A 13,585-nucleotide genomic window follows, 5' to 3' on the forward strand; every position below is an offset into this window, starting at 1 on the left:
CAGGGTCATTCGTGTTCCATTTTCACCAGATAGAAAGTTGGTGTTGTTTTCCGGCCCAGTCTCTGAGTTCTGCTTCTTCATAGCTCAGTGAAAGGGCACTGGACTAGGAGTCAAGACAGATGAGATCTCATCTTGGGTGTACCCTTTGCTAAGTGAAAAGGGGATTTAAAGGATAAGGAGAGGCTCATACTGGAGCAGGAAGAGGCTCTCCCTCTTTCCTCTGTCAGGGGAAGGAACAGGGATCTGCTTCCTAGGTTTGTTTCTGCTGAGCATCACGGTACCTACTGCACACATCATAATTTAGTCAGTACCTTAAAGGTATCAGCAAGCACCCTTTGTTTAGGAATTTGTAAAGACAACAAACAGATGAGCTAAGAAGCAAGCCCATTGTATTTCGTTTCCTCCAACAGTTAACCTAATCACAGCTGTACTTACATCAGCCACATACGATATGATACGAGGCTCCGCTTCAGGGAGGGCTGTGTGCTGTCAACCTTGACTCCCCTGGGTGACATTGACCTCTTTAGACACAGGCGATTTAAGCACCATCCAGTTCCCCTGTCCCATGCCTTGTCATGATTATGCATATTCTGCTAACCCATTTCTGCTTCCTGTGCCGGCTCATGATGTGCTCAGCTCCACGCTGGTCATTTCCTTGTTCAGAGCAGACGCATCCCCAACCCAAAGCTCTCAGGTATGGCTGCTTTGTGGGGAGGCATCAAAGTTTAGCCTTCAGATTCCTGAGGTTTCATTACTAGGTTTCTGGGTTTCTAGGTATTTCTAATCCTATGTGCTACTGCAGATATTGATGTAATAGGGAAAGAGTGGAGGTTTGTTATTCTTTGGTGGGAAGGGTAATGAAATTCAGCATCAGCTCCATGCTCACTTGGGCCCCAAAGCCAAGTACAGCAGAACAGGTGCCAGCGCGGGCTGTGGTGTCAACACAGACCCCACTTCATCTTACTGTTTTGCCAGGATGATCCCCATTGCTCTGAGGGCCTGGGTGGACCACGTCAACTGGCTAGGGCTGGACAGGTGGATACTCTGAGACTAAGAGTGGGTGTTGGGTCCTCTGACATTAATTTAGCTTGGCCATTTTATTATTTTATTTCATATGGTGTTATTTTCTTTTATGTCATTCCATTTTATTTTACAGGCTGTGTTGTTTTTGCAAACGACCTCCCACCTGGCTCTCTGCAGTTATTCTTGAACAGCTGTAGTCCCGGGGAAGTCCCCTCTCCAGAGGTATCTGGCAGAAAGGGGAGCATATGTCAGGGGGCTGGGGAAGCTGGCAGAAACCTCTTTTGTTCAATATTTTATTAGAGTCCATGTAGCAATGTATATAAAGTAAGTCCCATGGTGGGAAAATTTGGAATAAATTACTGCCTGCAATTTCCTGTTTGGCATTGATTTTACAGATTGGAGACTCGAAATGGGAATGGCCTGGTATTATTATGCCAACATCAGTATTGAAGGTCCCACAAATCCCTTGCAAATCCTACATTGTCAGAGCCACATGGAGCCTAAGAGACCAGTCAGTCAAACCTCACATAATATGGATGAAGCTCAAAGAGCCAGGAAGGCCGGAGGCCACATGGGGAAGAAGGACATAATCTGAAGGATGATATTAGTTCAGCTTTCACGTCCCGAGGCACAGATTTTAATAGGTGTGAAAGATTGTTTTAAGGCAGCCAAAGTCTGTTATTACTTACTGAGAGTCCCCATCAGAGCAGTTGGCCTGCATTTTCTCTCCATGTTGTTCCTTAATGCGTGTTTCCGGCCCTGTTTTGAGACACTTTGGATTCTTTGATTCCTCTGGCAGGCAAAGGTAGCTTTAACAGAGAGCTGTTCTGGGAGGAAAAAGTGCCCAGGGCCTGGACAAGCCCATTCCCCAGTGGGACACTCACTTTTGTCCTCTGTGATATGGGGTTGGCAATCCCTGACCTGCCTTTGTCACAGGTAACAGATAGATGTCACAGGTAAATGGAAAGGCCTCCTTTGTCACAACAAAGCCAGGACCTGGGCAGGTTTAGTCCCATCTAACACGGCCAGCTCACCTCTTGAAATTGTCTCCCGAAGTCTTACCATCCCCAGGCACGTCACCTCCGGCTCCTCAATGCCAGAACGTCAGCAGGAGAGGGAAGCTGCCTTTGTTATGCTTGCCAAGGGAATCTCATGCTGCCTGAGTGTCTGTGTGTTCTCCTGTGTCTGCCCACTTCCTTTCTACTCCACTGCCAGGGATTGTATTAGGTTCCCTTTTCCATACCCTATAGAGTTGTGTTTGTTTTCTACTGGTATGTAACAAGTTGCCTGAAAATGTAGTAGCTTAAAACAGCAATAATCATTTTTTTTTTTCTCTCTCTCTCATGATTTCTTTGGAGGCAGAAATTCCGGAGCGGTGTGGCTGGATGGTTCTGGCTCACAGCCTCTCACGAGGTCGTGGTCAGATGCAGCCAGGGCTGTATCCAACTGAAGGCCTCACTGGACCTGGAAGGTCTCCTCCCAAGGCGGTCCATTCACATGGCGGGCAAGCCGGTGCTGCCGATTGGCAGGGTGTCTGTGCCCCTCCACAGGGCAGCGTGAGTGTTCTCACATCATGGCAGCTGGCTTCCCTCAGAGCAAAAGGTCTGAGTCCAAGGAAGAAGTTGAGAGGCTTTAAGGCCTACCTGATTTTCTGGTCACTCTGGACCAACCCTGAGGCCGTGTAAGAAGGGACCACATGGGGGCACGAATACCCGTGGGGTCATCGGAGGTTGGCTACTTCAGTCTACCTGCTGGCTCCTGATGATTCCTATATTTCCCACATGAAAATACACTCACCTCTTTCCAAGGTCCCCAAGTCTCATTATGCTGCAGCATCAACTTGAAGTCCTAGGCCTTGTCATCTAATCAGGTCCAGGTTCAGATGAGGCTCCCCGGACGAATTTCTCAAATACAGCTCTTCCTGTAGAGTTCCTCTTGATCTGTGGGCTTGTGAAATAAAGGAACACGTTACCTTCCCTCTACATAATATGCAACAGTAGGACAGGCATAGGATAACTATTGTAGGTCCTCTTATAAAAAAAAAATGAGAGGGGAAAATGGGAGATACACTGGGATCCTTAGCAAGTCAGAAATTCTGCTGGGTGCATGGGTCTTTTCTGGATTAGAACTCAGCACGACTGCTTGGGGATGGTTCTCGATGGCTCCTGGCTCTACCCTTTGGGCTCAGAGGCAGCAGCCCTCCAAGCCAGGCTCTCTTTTCCATAAGAAATGGTAGTTGTTTGCAGCTAAGTCTTTTCCTCAGTCTGCTTTCTTACAGGAGGTTGGAGGGCCAAAGACCTATTATCATTTTGCACTGCCGCTCTACCTTTTAGTCTAAACAGGCAGTGTTTCAGACAATGTAGTCATTTTACAATCATTGTGAGCTTTCTGTGAATCTTACGGGCACTTACTCCTTAGATAAAAGTCACAACCACACATATCAATGAGACTAGCCTCTTTCTACCGTGAGTTTTCTGGAAGGCTGCTGTGGGACACCACACTTAAGATTACCAGAAGCCCTATTGTTTATTGGTAAGGATCTATGAGGGACTTTTTTTTTCCAGTTTGAATCACCACCTTAAATATTTCCAAGTTCTTAATAAAGGGTTTTATATTGCTTCCCTCAGGTTCATCTTTATACCGCATTTTCCTGATATTTTCCTAGATTTGATCCTTGCCTGGAGGCCACTTAAAATTTTAGTATCATTTCTGTCTGGAGAGCTTAGGAGTAAGACATTTTTATTTTCAAACCCAGCAAGTCCTGGCTCCTTTGTTCTCAATGGTTCTTTCTTTAACATGTCTTCTCTCTTTTCATGTTTTATTATAAGCAACCCGAAGTCAGATGGCATGTCTGACATTCTTCCTGGAAATTTTCTTTGCTGCATCATCCAATTCATACAGTACACTTCCTATTTTCCATTTTGTCACAGCAAACAGTGTTGCTACGATTTCCCTGGCTATATGTTATGGGCTGAATGGTTATGTCCCTCAAAGTTTATATATCGAAGCCCTAACCTCCGATGTGACTGCATTTGGAGACAGTGTTTGTGAGGAGGTGATAAAGGTAATGAGGTCATTAAGAGTGGGGCCCTAATTTGTAGGGCTGGCTCTGTCTCTTTGCCATGTGAGGACACAGTGAGAAGGTGGCCATCTGTGAGCCAGGAGGAGAGCTCTCACCAGGAATTGAATTGGCTGGCCCCTTGATCTTGGACTTCCAGCCTTCAGAATTGTGAGACATAAATTTTCATTGTATAAACCACCCAGTCTGTGGTATTTTGTCCCAGCAGCCTGAGCAGAGTAACGCACTATCTAACAAAGATCCCTTTCCCTCCATCTTGTAACATGATCTTCCTTACTTTCCTTTAAGCCCTCATAGGTGGCCTCCTTGAAGAACATCAGATTCCACAGTTTCTTCCATACGCTTCCAACTTCTGTCCTCAAAGCCGCTGCTGTGTTTTTAGTTTTTTGTTACAGCATCACCTCCCCCACCCCTCCCCACTTACAGGTACCGAAATCTGTATTAGTTATCGGTTGATGCTAACATAGATCCAACACTCCAAAACTTATTGGCTAAAGGAATAATAGTCACTTGTCATCTCTCATAGTTTCAGTAGCAGCTTGGTTGAGTGGTTCCGGCTCAGGTTCTCATGTGAAGTTGCAGTCAGATGGTGTCTGGGCATCTTAAAGGCTTCTGGACTCCTGTGTGTAAGTCCTAGGCAAAGAAGACTTGAACAGCTGGGGGTGGGGGGGGGGGGGGAATGGGACAGCCAAGTCTCCTTGGGCATCTTTCTCTGTGTGGTCTCTCCTCATGATTTCTCCAGCATGGCACCGTCAGGGCAGCCAGACTTTTACATGGTGGCAATAAGGGCTCCCAAGACATGTGTTCCAAGAGAGAGCCAGGCGCAAGCTGATTGCTTTTTATGACCTAGTCTCTGAAGTCACATGGCATCAGTTCCGCTGTGCCCCACTGGGGAGAGTAGCCATGAGTGCAGACCAGATTCAGTGGGACGGACATAGATCCCACCTCTTGGTGGGAGGAATGAAACTCACTTTGTAGCAAGAACATGTGGGATGGATGGATGGATAGACAGATAGATAATAGTCATTTTTGGAAAATACAATCTAACATAATATAATCCAGTACACAAGGGGTCTTTTATGAATGCTTGTTGCTCATTTAGTTGTTTTTTTTTGACCTTGTGGCTACATCCTCCTCCTCCTCCTCATAATGAGAATAGTAAAAGTAGTAACGGTAATAACAAATACAATGACCATTTATGAAGCACTTACTTCTCTGTGAAGCACCTCTTTCAAAATTTCCTTTTTGATTGAAGCATAATATTTATGCAGTAAAGTTTACAAAGCTTGAGTGTATAGCTCAGTGAATATTTATACATGTTTATAGACATGCATGCAAACCTGGAACCAGGTATGGAAGATTTCCAACACACCACAAGCCTCCCTTACATCCTCCACAGTCAATGCCCCTGCTGCCCCCAGGTAAACACTCTTCTGATTCTTGTCACCATGGATTAGTGCCAGAGTCCAGCTCCAGCAGGTCCAGGGGTTCCCGAAGGATGAACGGCATCGGCGAAAGTAACAAATGGACCCAGACAACAGCAGTGTGTTAGACTGGCCGCTTTATTGTGGCAAGCGTGGCATTATATTTGTTAGCAAATTCCTTATAACGTGCATCATCTATGTTTTCTGGCTTTACCTAATTCTAAAAATGTTCCTTTGTGTAATCACCCATTAAGGAACAACATAGTTATTTTCTTGTAACGTTCCCTCCTGCCCTTCCAAGGTCATCTAGCTCTCAACACTTCAAGTGGAACGTTTCCAGGGACATGACTTCTTAATTGTTCCTTTGAACCATTTGCGGTACAAGGAACAAAAGTATTCGCTTTGGTCTGGGGTGCCGGGAGGGAGCCAAGAGGGCCCTGGGAACCCACGCCTTATGTGCTCCCAGAGAGACAACGTATACCTACGAACTAATGAACTATTCTGTACCTTAACCCACCAGGCCTAGATGTGCTCTGGAATGCCTCCTGGGGGCCAAGTGGGCCTAGGGTTTGGAGTAACTTGTATCCATAGATACATTCTTTTGTTGCCGAGTGGGGATTTTGAACCCATTTGTCCCCCTCCTTGGCTGGGAAATATATGGGGCTATCCTTCCTTTAGGTAGAGGAGTCTTTATAGGGAGTGGCAAGGGCTGGATGTAGGGCTGCATAATTTCCCTGCGGAATCTTCTTTCTTTCCCCAATGGTTCTTTACCCGGGGTGGGGGGTGTCGTGGGCAATTCCCCAACCGACAAATCCCCAGGTACTTTCACTGGTAGGGGAGCTGCCCTGACCAACGCTAAGGCCACATTACATAAAAGCAGGAGTACAAGAAGCTTCACTGTCAGAGGGCCACCATGCAGTCCCGATGCATCCACCTCCTGGGCCCTGTCATCAGGCTGGCTGGATAGCTTGGCTTCCATCAGATTAGTTTAACCTATTCTTGAACTTCACATAAATCCTAGTTCATGGACTCTTTTTTTTTTTTTTGTCTAGCTTTTCTACAATGTGAAGCCCTCCATACACGTCATTCACTTAATTCTCAGAACAATCTTAGGAGGTATTCAAGAATTCACATGCTGGTCATATGCTGGCCATGTGTGCTTTGTTTAGCATGCACTATCTTTTTAATATATTTTGAGTTTGACTACTTTTTAGCATTGGAAGTTTAATGTGAGCACGTGTTATTTTATACCCAAGACAAGTCATTTATTTTCCTTTCCTGGTACCTGTAGGCATTGCGTTTGCAAACTCCAAGAGGAGCATTACTGTCTCCAGCTGCTGAGAAGCTAGTGGTTCCCCAAGGGGTTAAAAAACGTGTGTAAAATCTCACACCAAGTTGATGGCAGTAGTGGATTTGAAGTCAGGCCTGTCTTCCTCCAGCATTCCCGTGCTAGGATCAGCGAGGACAAGTTTGTCCCCAAATGCTATTGATTCTGATTCTGAAATGCCCTTGTCTGCAGCCTCACCATCTCTGCCTTAGCCCGTGGGCAGGGCTGGGCCATTGCGACCAGCCTCAGCCCGACCCCTGCCCTCTCTGATGCTCACCAAAAGGGTCTCCAAACTCATCCAGTCCTTTCAGTCCCAAGCACATCTGTGTTCCTTGCTTCCGCATCTTTGTCATGCTGGATCCTTCTGCCTGGAAGGATCACCCCTACTTGGTCATCCGTCTGTCAAAGCTCAGCCAAAGATGCTACCTCCTCCTGGCTGCTTGCACCTCCCCTGGCCAATCAGATGCTGCTCCTCTTCTCAGTACACCAAGACTCAGTTTTTAAAATTGCAATGCAATTACCAAATGATGGATCAGATTGACCTGGAGTAATTTTTAGAAACGTGATAAAAATATCAGTCCTACAAAAGGTTAAAAAGGAACCCAACTTCATTTATTTGATCTCTGCTAAACACATGACTAACTTTTTATTGATTCTTAAGAAAGGGAGATGAGAGGAGTCTGAGCTTACCCCCACTGGGTGCCAAATGAACTAGCGGTTGGAAGTTTATTACTTCCAGATATCCCACTTGCTTTCCAGATACCCCATTGGGTTTCAATTCCATTGCAGCAACACTTGCTGAGCAGCCCTGGGCTCGACCATACAGGCTGGGTGTCAGGGAGGGATGAAAAGGGAGGCTGCATACCTGGCTGGAATGAGTCAGGGGCCTGGCTGAGGGCTGCCCATGGAGACGACGGCAGGGTGAAGTGCATCTGGGTATATCACTAGAGTTCAGGGTCTCTGATCCAGCCCTATCGCTTCTCTTTGTGAGACCTTGGGCCAGTTATTAACTTCTTGGGGCTTTAGCTTCCTTACCTGAAAAATGCATATTTCATGTAACTTTATCAGTTTCTGGACCCGGGACAAATATTATCGTCCTTAATGGGATTTTGCTTTTCCCCATGTTTTGAAGTTTGAGATGCAAAATTATATTTTCTTCTAGCACTGTCCAGGCAATAAAATAATGGAAGCTATCTTTTACTGGACACTTACCATGTGCCAGCCAGGATGTAATGTGCTCGGTAGGCCTATCACACACATTACATCCTTTATTCCCACTCCAATCACAGCCATCTCCTTGGGACAGATAAGGACAGAAAAACTCAGAGAGGCAAAGTGACTTGCTTGGTATCACATGGTTGGTGAGTTACTGAAATTTGACTGAATACATTCTTGGTAAATTTAAGGGTTCACATCTAGTTCCTTTTTCTGCTTGGTATCTTCCCATCACCGTTTTGTCTTTTGATAGCATATCTGGCCTATTTGGCCAAGGATAAGGTTAGTCATGGTACCCCATGCCACTGGCCTCAGAATAGGTCAGAGAGGTTACATATGGTGTGGGCTTCCTGGGGTTTTCCAAATTGCAGCCTGAGGGATGGCTTTTTTCTTTCTTGGATCATGGCTTTGGAAGAGTGAGGACCTACAGGTAGGCATGTTCTATCTTGCAACTTGGGGGAAAAAGAGAAGAGGTAGAGAGAGAGAGAGAAAGACAGACAGAAAGTGCTGATGGTAGCTGGGTCCCTGGTTTAGCACCTAGGCTGGACCCTATCATGTGCTGCCCACATTCTCCTTCAGGAATTGTATTAGTCAGTTCTATCTGCCATAACACAATACTGCAGACTGGGTGGCTTAAACAACAGAAATTTATTTTCTCAGCGGTCTGGAGGCTGAAAAACCCAAGATCAAGGAGCCAGCATGGCCAGGTTCTGGAGAGAGCTCTCTCCTCAGCCTGCAGATGGCTGCTTTCTCACTGTGTCTTTATGTGGCAGATAGAGGGCTGTGGTGTCTCCTCCTCTCCATATTAGGGCACCAACCCCATTGGATTAGGCCCCACTCTTATAACCTCACTTAGCCTGAATTACCACCGCACAGGCCCTATCTCCAAATAAAGTCACATTGGGGTTAGAGCTTTGACATATGAATTTGGGGGGACACACACTTCTAGTTCATAACGGGAACGAAGGACTGTTCTACTCAAGCTGCTGGCAGAAGGCTCTGAGCGGTCTGTCTCCTGCGGGGATTGCCTCAGCTCACGAGGGTTGCCTTGCCTAAGGTCATGCCCTGCTTTCTGGTGGGTTACAAAAGCCTGGCCTTTGTCTCAACTCAGGAAAACCGGCAAACTATGCAAGGGTAAAGTCTCAGCCTCCTTGCTCCAGCACTGAAGGATCATCCCATCTTCAGAATTTCTCCGGGGTAGTCCAGGGCTTCTGTCAAGAATGGCAGGGACTCAAGTTCCCCACATCCCCTCCAGTCCCATGCTCTCCCCACCAAACGTCCTCCATGCTAATATCCATCTAACAGTCCATCCACTTCCTAGGGATCCCAATCCACCGTGGCTCCCAAAGCTGCAATTCTGTGAGCTACTTCAGTGACATGTCCTTATTTTTTTTGCTTAAAGGCTGGTCCAAATTTAATTTTTTTTTAACTTCTAACCTCATAAACAATTCTGAAAGATTCCCAACTAGTCCAGGGAGGAAACTGTTTCCTCCCTCAACCTAGAAGCCCCCGGCAGAGGGCTGGTGGGACCTAGAGCCAGGAGTGGAGGGTCAGAGAGGTCCAGGGCCATGAGTGGATGGCACAGTGGCATGTGAGAGGCTGGTTAGTGCATGGGGTCCCGGTGGACAGTTTCCAGGAACACCACGTTGCACGCACCTCTGTGCAAGCCTAGAGTCCAACCTACTTCATGTTCTAATTCTCCATTCTCATGCCTCATCTTGCCCAATCTTGGCTTTGGGACACTGAATTCTCTTTGTGTTTCTTATTCTTCTGTTCCTTCTCAGTCACTATTCCTTTACTCTTGATTTACACATCAGTGTGCCCTGGGATCCTGTTTCAGACCTCTTCTCTTCTTACTCTTTTCAGTCTTTCTGATTGAACTTTCCAGTGACGTCAACAGCCACTTTTTGCTGATCCTTCCAACTCAGTATCTTTAGCCTAAATCATCTGTGAATTCCTAAGTGATCCATCCCACTGATTGCTGCTGGACACTCACCTGGAATAGGATAGTGCTGTGGGTTGAATTGTGTCCTCCTCAAAATGATCCTGAAATCCCCAACCCCCAGTACCTCAGAATGTGACTTTATTCAGGAATAGGATCTTTACAGAAGTAATCAAGTTAAAATGAGCTCATGAAGGCACCCTATCCAATATGTTGAGTATCCGAATAAAGAGAGGAAATTTGGACACAGAGACACATGCACCAGGAGACATCACATGAAGATGAAAGCAGAGATTTGACTAACGCAGCAGAGGCCAAAGAACCCCAAAGATGGCCCGCATATCACCAGAAACTGGGAGGAAGGCATGGGACCGATTCTCCCACTTGGCCCTCAGAAGGACCCAGCCCCGCCTATGACTTCATCTCAGACTTCTGGGCTCAAGAACTGTAAGACAACACATTTCTATTGCTTGAACCCGCCAGTTTGTGACACTTTATTATGACAGCCCTTGGAAATGGATACAGCATAAACAAATATACAAGTCTGAGGGCACTATAGAAAACTGTTCCTTTTAATTTATTGTTTGTGGAGACGTGTTTAACCTGACAGGGGAAACATGATGTATACATGTGTAATACACAAATTTGTATTCATCTGGAAAACTACTTAAGGTATTACATGCAGGAAGGAACTGATACACAGAACTTGATGCTTAAATATTTGAAAGGGTGGGAACAGTAAAGGTTGGGAAAACTGCCAATGGTCTCAGAAAATCAGGCAGATATAAGAATTACAAAAACTCCCACCACCAATGATCTCACCTGCCTGAAGCACAGATGGGGGTGACTCACAGGGGAACGTATGGCAGCCACTGCGAGACCTCCTGCCTGCACCTGCCAAAGCTTGTCTGCCTGCTAAATGTCTGAGGAGCAGTAATGGCTTCTGTTTCTCTTCTACATTCCAAATCTCACGGGCATGTCTCCTATTGGTGGAATCAAAACTAGAACTCTGTTGGCACAGGGATCTGGGAAATGTAGTCTATTGGTTTCCAGGTTCTGGTGATATAGAAAGAGCTGAGGAGGGCTGGGGTAGTGCTGCGTGCTAATGGTCAGCACCCAGCACAAAAGGCATTTGGAAATTACAAAAAAAAAAAAAAAAAAGACCCATGCAAACAGAAAAGCCCTGTAGGGTGTTAAGGAGGTAACATTTGTGAATTTCCTATGCTGAGTAAAACGTGCCACTCCAATATAAGATGTTCCATAGCTGGAGAATGTTCAGCACATTCAATGAACCAATTCATTTTTTTTAATTAAAAAAAAATCCAGATAATTGGGGCATCTGGGTGGCTCAGTCGGTTAAGCATCCAACTTTAGCTCAGGTCATGATCTCACAGTTTGTGAGTTTGAGCCCTGCTTTGGGTGAGTTCAAGCCCCACTTCGGGCTCTGTGCTGATGGCGGGAGACTGAGTGGAACTCTCTCTCTCTCTCTCTCTCTCTCTCCCTCTCTCTCCGTCTCTCTCTGCCCTTCTCTCACTCATGCTCTCTCTCCCAAAAATAAACTTATTTTAAAAATCCAGAAATTATTTTTGCTTTAATTAACACAAAATTATTTTTGCTTTAATTTTCTGAATAATTAATTCAAAACTCTATTCTCAGTGAGCGGATGAATTTCAGACAGTACCTGTTTGTTGTGTGATGTTTGTGTGTGCAAGTTTATGTTTTCTCTGTATTTGTATGTGATTCTGTGAGAAAGCCTCTGTGTTGTGCCGTGTGTGTGTGTGTGTGTGTGTGTGTGTGTGTTTCAAGTTGGAAGTGTCTCTGTATATATTACATGTATTTGTGAATTTCTGCTCATGTCTGTAGGACTCCACTCCAAATTTTAGTAAGGATGTGAGAACTGGCTTTTCTTAGCACACTGGATAAGCACCACGACTGAACTTTTCTTTCCTTTCTGATGGCCACATTATCTGCTTTCTTGCCTCAGGAGAGGCTTTTTGGTACCAGGGAGCAAAGTGTCATGCTTTGTTATTACAGGGAAAAATGGAAGAAGCTGGGGCTACAGAAAGGGTCTTTGACTTAGCTCTGCTGAGCTTTCCAAAAGACGGTCTCTTATAGCACAGTCATCTCAATAAGGGCAGTGGAGCTGGGTTCAGTGTCTGTGCGTGTTTGTGTGCATGTGGGCATGTGTGTGTGTGCACTTGCACGTGCAAGTGTGTGTGCATGTGCAGGTGAACCTGGGCTCAGGCTGCACGGTGTGCAAATAAAGCCTATCGGAAAGTCTGTTCCAGCTATCCTTGTAGCACCTTCAGAATCTAGACTAGATCCCCTGTATCTCCCTCCTGATCTCTCTTGCTCTCTCTCCCCACTCCAGGTCTATATTCTAAATATCCCTTTGTCCATCTGGGATGACCTCCCCATCCCCACCACATGCCCCAGGTCATTTTCTCTCTGGACGATGGCAAGGGCCTCTTCAGATCACTCCCCTTCTACCTTCAAACCTATTCTTCTACTTTGGAAAAAACCATGTTTTCTGCATGTAAGCTGAGCTCCTATTTTCCTCCTCCACTGCTCACTGGGTGTAGAAATTAGTTCAGAAGTCAAATGGCTTCCACAAGGAACCCCATTATTGCATTATTGCAGTGAACGGAAGCTTGCAATTCATGTCTTATAATTAGATAAGCTGTTAATTGAGGAGGGGCATGCCAACCTGATTTGAGTCCTGACACAGTGATTAGAGTCTTAATTATAAGGAGGAGAGGCATCAAGACTCCTCATCTGGGCTTATCCCTGTTCATACTCCTGGCTGCTGCTGCCCTGGAGGAGGCACTGAACATTCCAGACTGCAAGATGGCTCTTCAAAAGCTGGGGCTGAACCAGGCCCGGCTGGTGGGAGGACAGATACCCCCACGGGAGATTTTTTTTTTTTCTTCTTGGGGCTGATCTTGGTGTTTTCAACTTCACAAATGAATCTGCAGAGGACAGGAATTCATCCTCCCAGAGCTCTCAGAAGTCACCTTGTTTTCAAGGCAGCTTCTAAAATCATTCAGAAAAGCATTTGCCTCCCCCCATTTTGGCAAAGACCTTGCTTCTTCACTCCCTCCTACCCTGCTTTTGTAGCATTCACTTAATTATGAATTAGCTCCATGAGATTGGCCTGTCGACATGACCTTCACTGTACCTCCAGTGCCAAGAGCCTGGCAGAGAACTGACACTTAGTATTCTGTCACTGTATGAATGTGCCAGGTACTGTCCTGATGCTGTGATACAGAGACAGATCAGACATCCCTCCTGCTCATGAGGGGGACAGAGACAATGAAAGGAATGGTGAGAGCACAGTGAGGCAAGGACAACGTGAGAGGTGAGCACAATGCGACAAGGGAGGCTGGAGGAGAGGAATCTCACGCTCCCGCAGTCAGCAAATATTTTCTTGGAAGAGGAGAAGCCAAGCTGGGTCTTAAAGGTTGTGGGAGTTATCCAGGCAGAAGAACAGGGGAAAGGCATTCTAGGTAGAAGGAAGGGCTTTGGCAAAGGCATGAAGGAAGCATGAAGTACCATGATGTGTTCAGGGAATTGTA

General features: G+C 46.0%; 1 long non-coding RNA gene across 1 annotated transcript; it reads right to left on the bottom strand.

The window, feature by feature from the left end:
* Nucleotides 1-808: 808 nt before the first annotated feature.
* LOC125175997 (uncharacterized) lies at nucleotides 809-4,893 on the bottom strand. The gene is made up of 4 exons (XR_007156092.1): nucleotides 4,380-4,893; nucleotides 2,821-2,970; nucleotides 1,713-1,850; nucleotides 809-1,249 (listed from the first exon to the last, which is right to left on the bottom strand). It is a non-coding gene; the product is annotated as an uncharacterized LOC125175997 (long non-coding RNA).
* Between the last annotated feature and the right edge of the window lie 8,692 nt (nucleotides 4,894-13,585).

Source organism: Prionailurus viverrinus, chromosome D1, assembly GCF_022837055.1.
Source record: "Prionailurus viverrinus isolate Anna chromosome D1, UM_Priviv_1.0, whole genome shotgun sequence".
Taxonomy (NCBI): Eukaryota; Metazoa; Chordata; class Mammalia; order Carnivora; family Felidae; genus Prionailurus; species Prionailurus viverrinus.